The sequence below is a fragment of the Meriones unguiculatus genome, chromosome 15 (assembly GCF_030254825.1).
Source record: "Meriones unguiculatus strain TT.TT164.6M chromosome 15, Bangor_MerUng_6.1, whole genome shotgun sequence".
NCBI lineage: Eukaryota > Metazoa > Chordata > Mammalia > Rodentia > Muridae > Meriones > Meriones unguiculatus.
Genome location: NC_083362.1, coordinates 25,281,881 through 25,290,131, shown reverse-complemented (window position 1 = coordinate 25,290,131; position 8,251 = coordinate 25,281,881).

Sequence of the window (8,251 nt, the reverse complement as noted above, 5' to 3'; positions counted from 1 at the left end):
TAACATAACTGCATTTTGAAAGAAACTAAAACTTTACTTGTGTTTGCTATCTTTACATTTACAAGCTATTATGCAAATTTATTTTATTTCCTAAGTATAGCTGCATTTGCCAAGTGAACCTTTTACTAAAAGTGACTGTATGCCAGAATCAGCAGTTCAGAAGAGAAGAGGGCTCCTTAACCTCCCTACACGCACGCACACACACACACACACACACACACACACACCACATAGTCATTTCTAGTACAATCTTTTCCAGAGAAATTCAGAGATCTATTTTCAGATGCATCACCATGACACTGAGATGGTACACACAATGTTATGATAGAACATTGTGTAATTGGTCATTAACCACATCTAAGCACCTTGTGTACAGTCAGAAAGTAATTTCATCTGTATTACTGTAACAGGTTGAGGGACATCATCCGATAAGAGCTTGCAAAGACAGACTCGCAAAGGAAAATGAAAGAGGAGAGAGAGAGAGGAAAAGGCCAACATGTTTTGTTGTTGTTGTTGTTTTTCATATAAACACTTCTTCTGTAATAAGTCCTCTCTGGGAAAACAGCATTAATCTCTTCATGGCAAGAGATAACATCACTCAAACCCTATGGTCTAGCTCCTAATTCTCCAGATTAAGAAGAGAGAAGATGTCCATGAGTTAACAACAGCATCGACAAAACGCTTTTAAACATTTGTGAAAGGCCTTCCAGGGATCACATAAAGAGTAGTACAAAGAAGTGGTATGCACAGTTCCCATTTACTTTCCAAAGAGGCTTCAGCGCAGTCTTCTAAGAGTACTCAGTGACTCTCCTCTACAGAGAAGAGTGCAGAACACCGGCTGAGCTGTTCCTCTGGCTAGTCAGATCTACTATTATTCCTGAATGGAGTTTGTCATACAATCAGTGCCACAACTTAAAAAATTCAACCCAATAGGTTCTTTTTAACAAATTAGCTCTAGAAATTAAAAAGCTTTTTTTTCCCAATTGGCAAAAACAAAAGAAAATCGAGAAAAATGTAAAATCTCTATCACACAGCTCTTTTCTCAAGAAGAAAATGTACACCTTGGAAGCATATAAGGGAACACATCATAGTTTTTCTTCTCAAATCACACAGACACACACACACACACACACAAACACACACTGGGAGAGAGAATGAGAGGGAGAGGAAGGAAAAGAGAGAGAGACAGAACAAAGAAAGAAGCAATTAGAAAACTCAGGTGAGTTTCTAGAAGATCTCTTTTATGTTCAGTATGGAATTTCAGATAAGTTATTTGAAGAAGTTCCTTGCGATCAGGACAACAAACTGAAAAAACCAAGAATTTAGAAAGGAGACACAGTGTGACTGTATGGGGCACACAATTATAGGAATTTTACCAGTTAGATTTTTGAGTTAAGGAAGTTTGGGTCATCCCTATGCTTACATAGTTAAATAATGTAAGGACCAGATACAAATGTGTTATTTTTAATCATTTCCTCATGAACTATGGAGTTTTCAAAGTACATACAGTGTGCTATGTTAATTTCTGCTGTGCTAACATGTATTTATCCTGTTTCTGTCTTAGGTTTAAATTTCTCAGTCTAAAGGATATACTGAAGTCCTAACTCCTAGACCCTGTGATGTGACCTTATTGAAGAATAGTCTGCTTACAAATGTATTCAAGTTAGGATGATCTCTAATCAAAAAAGTTGTATTTCCATAAGAATAGTTGGAGCTCTACAGAACAGAAAGACCAAGGCAAGGTAAAGAATGTGGAGTTTGGAATGATACATCTACAAACCAAAGAAAGTTAATGGTTATTGACAGTTAGCAGCAACTAGGAAGGAGAATAAGCACTTTCCTCCTAGAACTTTCAACAGAATCTTAGGCTGTGTGTACCTTCAAGTCACAGTTTTGCCCAGAACTATGAAACAAAGTTTTGTATTGCCTTAAAGCAAGCAATTTTAGGGGTATTTTGTGATGATAGTCCTAAGAAACTAACAATGAGTCTTACAGTGTTTCACCAATTAACTTGCAACTTTAAAACTCTTTCAGTTCAGTGACTTTCGAGTTTTGTTTTAAAAGGTTAAAAGCAGAATTTCAACACCAGCAAGCACTACTGAAAAAAAGCAATAAACACAAACGCAGCCCTGTTGTGACCCTGTTGTGACCCTGTTGTGACCCTGTAGACCCTGTAGTGCAACCCAAGAGGTCCAAAACTCCCCAGTGCACAGCTGTGGAAACTAATTTCTTTTAATGTGTTCATTTTATTGCTGTGCAAAATGAATTGTACAGGGCTTCCTTTTCTCTTCTTTTGTATAGCTCCCTTAGATAGATGGTGGCAGAACCCTCAACTCTAGCAAATATTGTAACTTTATTACTTTATTAATTTTCTTACTATAATGGGATTTAGTTTACTAGCTTTAAAAATTACATGCAATAACTTTCTCATTTTAAAAAATACACATTCTATTTAGTTAAAATTTATTAAGCCAAAACATTAACACAAACAATAAAAGGTCCATAATTAAGACTCAATAAAAAAAATCCTAAACACATAACCACTTCATTATCATATTAAACCCTGAGATCTCTGGTTCTCAATAAAAAAGCAAATTCCCTGAAAATAATAATAATAATAGTAATAATAATAAAACCAAGATGTTAGCTAAGGCATAATAGTATCTGTCTTGCTTAACCTCTCATGATGCACAGCACTTTGCAAACACTCTTTCCTAGTTCTTCTCAACATATAATGTACTCACCTCCTCCAGCCATCCCTCTTTTTATTCTTCACTCTCAGCAACTCATGCACTTCCATTCTCCAGGAACTTTTATGCCTCTCCTTTGTAGTTTAATGAAAAGAGATATTGCTATTGACAGAAGATATTTTAGCAGTCCTTATAAAGTCCAAATGACTTTATCAAATAAAAAAAAGAGATACTGAGTATGGAAATAAATTGACTTGATACATTTATTCAGCCCTAATACATATGCATAAAAATTAGTAAAAACCAGACTACAATTAGAAATATTATTTTGTCTTCATTCATGTTCTCATTAAAAATTTCTTCAGATAACAATTTAAATTATTTTTCCATAGTTAGAAATTCAGAAATACCACAGATTTCTATACTTTAGTTTATATAAAGGATTAAACAGAACTGATTTTCATATACTTGTTCAAAATGTGAATAGGCTATTTAAATCAATTAATACCATAGGTAGTATTGTCAAATTCCAAGCCTTTAAAAGGTGGGTACATAAGTTGAGTTTACATAGTCCAGGATGTCCAGAAATTAAAGGTGCAGCATTCTATTCAATAAAAAATTTTAAAAAATCATAAAATTTAAGACAGGTTTTTAATAAAGCTCAGTTATGAGAGCAAACAATTTTTCTAAAATTCAATATGACGGTAACCAGCAGGGACAGAGGATAACCTCCAGAGAGGAAGTTAGGGCAATCCCTGGCGCAGTTGAAGTAGATGTAATTGTGAGTTGGCAAAAGGAATTCATCGACAAAATTCTTGACAGTGATAATAGATGCATTTAGAGTGTTAGAGTGATATGGTTTTCCTGGAGGTAACAAATACTGGGTGGATTCCACGGCCCATTCAAAGCTCTGTAGAACAACTTCACTGAATGTGCACAGAAAATATTGAAAGTGAGCCTTTATTATAGTGCACACACAAAAAATAAAAATCACAGATTTATGAAAGGAGTAAGAATCTGCCTTAAGGCTTTCTACTCAATTTTTCTCATGGCTTAAAGTCTTTTTTGGTTGCAGAATTGAAATAAAATACATAGTTATCTTTCAAAGAACAAAGAAAATGTATTGTATACAGGAGAAAGGAAGATGGGAAATATCTGGTCATAGGTGGTAGAGGACTCCAAAACATTTTCCTAACCCAGAATAAAATTACAATGACTGCTTAAGACAAAGCCTTAATCACACTAATAGAAAATGTTCTCATTCTTCAGCTCTGTCTGTGCCGGAGAGCTGGGCGCACAGCAAGTCTTACAGAAATTGTGGTACTTCTACACAATGGAATATTACTCATCAATGAAAAATAAGGAAATCATGAAATTTGCAGGTAAATGGTGGGACCTGGAAAGGATCATCCTGAGTGAGCTGTCCCAGAGGCAGAAAGACACATGGTATATACTCACTCATATAGACATATAATATAGGATATACCTACTAAAATCTGTACATCTAAAGAAACTAATCAAGAGGGAGGGCCCTGACTAAAATGCTCAATCCCCATCCTGAAAGGAAAAGATGATGGACATCAGAAGAAGAAGAAAACAGGAAACAAGTTAGGAACCTGCCACATAGGGCCTCTTAAAGGCTCTGCCCTGCAGACTATCAAAGCAGATGCTGAGACATATGGCCAACTGTTGGGCAGAGTTCATGGAATCTTATGAAAGAAGAGAGAAATAGTAAGATCTGGAGAGGACAGAAACTCCACAAGAAGAGCAACAGAACCAGAAAATTTGAACACAACAGTCTTTCTAGAGTCTCATACTCCAACCAAATACCATGTATGGAGATAACCTAGAACCCCTGCACAGACGTAGCCCATAGCAGTTCAGTGTCCATGTGACTTCCATAGTAATGGGAAGAGGGACTGCCTCTGACATAAACTGATTGGCCTGTTCTTTGATCACCTCCCCCTGACGGGGGAGCAGCCTTACCAGGCCACAGAAAATGACAATGCTGCCACTCCTGATGAGATTTGATAGACTAAGATCGGAAGGAAGGAGAGGGACCTCTCCTATCAGTGGACTTGGGAAGGGGCATGTGGAAGAAGGGGGAGGGAGAGTGGGAAGAGGGAGGGATTTATGGGGGGATACAAAGTAAATAAAATGTAATTAATAAAAAATAAATAAATAAAACAGTTAAAAAAAAAAGAAAGAAAATGTTCCCAAATGGGGCTGGATAGATGGTTCAGCAGTTTCTACTCCTGAGAACCCTTGTCTTGTGGCTCTCAGCATCCTGTAATTCTAGTTTCAGGATACTCAATGCTTCTAACTTCTGTGAGTAGTACCCATGTTCATGTATACAAACACATAATTAAAAATAAAACAAAAAATTTTAAATGACCTACATACCAATAAGCAATTTATAAAATTTTAGCAGTTGAAAACTACAAGAAGCCAGGATGCGAATAAGAAAATAGGGAGACCCTGTCTATAGGCAGAATGAAGAGAGGAAGGAGGAAGCTACAACTGAGATGTGAATAACCAATTAAATTAAAATAATCTAAATAGGTGTAGCTAATATTTTGAAAGAAACACATGTGCCTGTAATAACAATTAAGGAAAAAGAGGCCATGAATTTGAAAGAAAGTAAGGAGGGTTATGCGGGACATTTTGGAGGGAGGACAGAGGAGAGAGAAATTAAGAAATTCTAGTGTAATTCCAAAATAAAAACTTTAAAAGAAGCCTGTATGATAATTAGGCATCTCTTGAACACAGGCAAATTAAAATTCTGAGTTGACTATAGGCAACTTCCAAATTCATGATCAAAGTCAGTGTTCGAGATTGTTATGTCAATGATTAAATAGCTTCTTTTGAAGTTATAGATAATTAATAAAGTAAACTTATTAACAAACACCCACAGGATATTTACTACATTCTGGGTGCATTATGGTTGTTTTTTTTTTGGTAACCAATTAAATTAATAACATTACATCTTAATCTCATTCAGGTGATGATGCTTCAATGACCTCCTCTCAGAATTGAATCCAGAAATGACATTTCTGTATCACAGAATAAGCCTTTTCTTTGACCCACTTTCCAAAGACTCTTCTTTTTCCTGGTTCTTTTAAATTGCTTATAATAAAGGGGAGAGTTTTTTGGGAATAACCCTTTACTTCATTTGAGCAAGTTTTCTGGTAATCTTTATTGATTGCATTTCTTTTGATGAATATACAAGCTTCTGTATTCAAGTCAATATTGCCCTGCCTGTTTTACACAAGAGTGAAATACTCAGTTCCAAGATAAGTGGACTGTTTATTATTGTTGGTTAAAAATAAACCTTAGAAAAATTTTACAGTTTCTAATTGTATAGAGCCAAGGGATATTAGAACGTAGGTAGCTGAATTATATTTTCACCTTACAACTAATTACTATAAATAATTGCTTAGGAATTCTTACCAGAAAGTACATGAAATAGAGTGTAGCATGTACACATTTTTCAACATTAGCCATGTGATATGTTTGATACATACCTTTACAAGTACCTAATAATTGGCAAGGGCAAACACTGACATCAAAAATTATATATATTAGGAAAGAAATAGATTAAAATGAAGCTGGCATGAAAACCCATAGCAAATGATCTATGTAAGTAACTGGAAGTAACTATTAATTGGAAGTGTCACTTATTTGATTTTTTTCTTTAAGATAGAGCCTTGTGCTTTCTAGGCAAGTGATCTATCAGTGAGCTGTACTTTGATTCCCAAAGGGAGTATTTTAAGCAGTCAACTCTGTGGCTTTTTATTCCTCCCAATAATATACCCTTATAAGACTTCTTTTAAAAAAAAATCTTGGCTCTAAATTACCTTCTGACATCAGCAATTACAGACAGAAATGAGGCAAGAATGCCTAAGTAGTGGTGTCAGGAAATGACACTAAATTTTCCTGAAATAGGCTACATGTCATGTGTATGTTAGTCACATCAAAAATGAATTAGAATAAGAATCATATTTTTAAAGAACACTATCATCTCCATGACCTCAATTAATATTACTGAGTCAGATACTTGCTAAGGCCCTGTGCATATTTTGCTTTTCTCATTTAGTTATTTTCTTAGCTGTTTCATTAGTTACTCCAATTTTTAATATGAAATCACCAGAATATCCTTGAGGGACTGTACTGGAAATAGAATGAAATCATTATTTCCAACAAATTATGCTACTAAAATGTCAAGTACTAAAACATTAAATATATGTAAAACTGTATGAAATATCAAAACTTCACAAGTTATGATATGAAATATCAAGTTACTTAATTTAAATTGTTTTGACTTGATATTAACCAACTATGAATTTGTCATTGTTATAGTACCAAGACACAATAACATGAACTCATCCATTGAATGCCATTACATAAATAAATACATATTACTATGACTGAAGACTCATTACATGTTATAGTGTTTTGAATGTGATGTCCTTAATAAGTTGTGGGCACTTGAATACTTGGCCTCTAGTTGGTGGATATTTGGAGAGAATTAAAAGACATGTCCTTGCTAGAGAAAATATATCCCACAAAGCCATCTTTGAATTTCAAAAGACTCCTGCCCTTGGTTTCCTGTTTGTGTTTGTGGGTTGCTGCTCCAACTGCCATGCCTGCCTTCCACCATGCCTACACTCAACCATAACGGACTCTAGCACTCTGGAAACATAAACCCAAAATAAATTCTTCTGTATGTTGCCAGGGTCGTGGTATTTTGTCAGAACAACCAAAAAGTGATTAATGCATGTGTTAAGTGAAAAAGAAAATACTTCAACACTATTAACAATTATAACTTTCACTATAACAAGGCTGGAATGGCATTAATGTTTAGACTTTAATTTTTGAAAACTACAAAGATGTACAAAATATACAGAAGAACAGTTTTCAGACACTGAAGTACAGAAAACAAATAAAGGTATCTGAGAGAAATATTAAACTAAACTAAATGATGACACAAAAAGCAGTATTTGTAAGTAAAATTTAGTACTTTCCAATACTTATTACAAATACTTGAGAATGCATTTGTGTCCTAGTGCTCTGTATTGCTATTATAAAGGCATCATAAAGCTCAATTCCATAATTTTTAATTGATTATATTTATATTTATTGAAACTGAATAAATTAAAAGGGGTACAAATCAATACTATGTATTATGTCAAAGTTCTAAACTCTCCTTTCCAAATAAGAAATAAGAAAATAAGTCACTGACGAAAAACTATTTGCAGTTCACTGAAAAACAATTTATTAAAAAAATACAAAGATATCAAATTCTTCAGTATGAAAATAAAACAAGAATATCAAATTAAAATGAACAAAAACCCTAAAGTATTATAAGCAAACAGTGTTCATTTCATATCAGTAAAATATAGCATGTTGAGATAGCATTAATGCAAAAATATCAATACCTGTACACACACATGCGTACTTACTGAGCACATGAGAATGCTCTAGTCAGAAAGAATCCATTTTTAAAGGATAACAGAAGTTATTTCATTGTATTTAAAGTCATGTATATATATATATATATA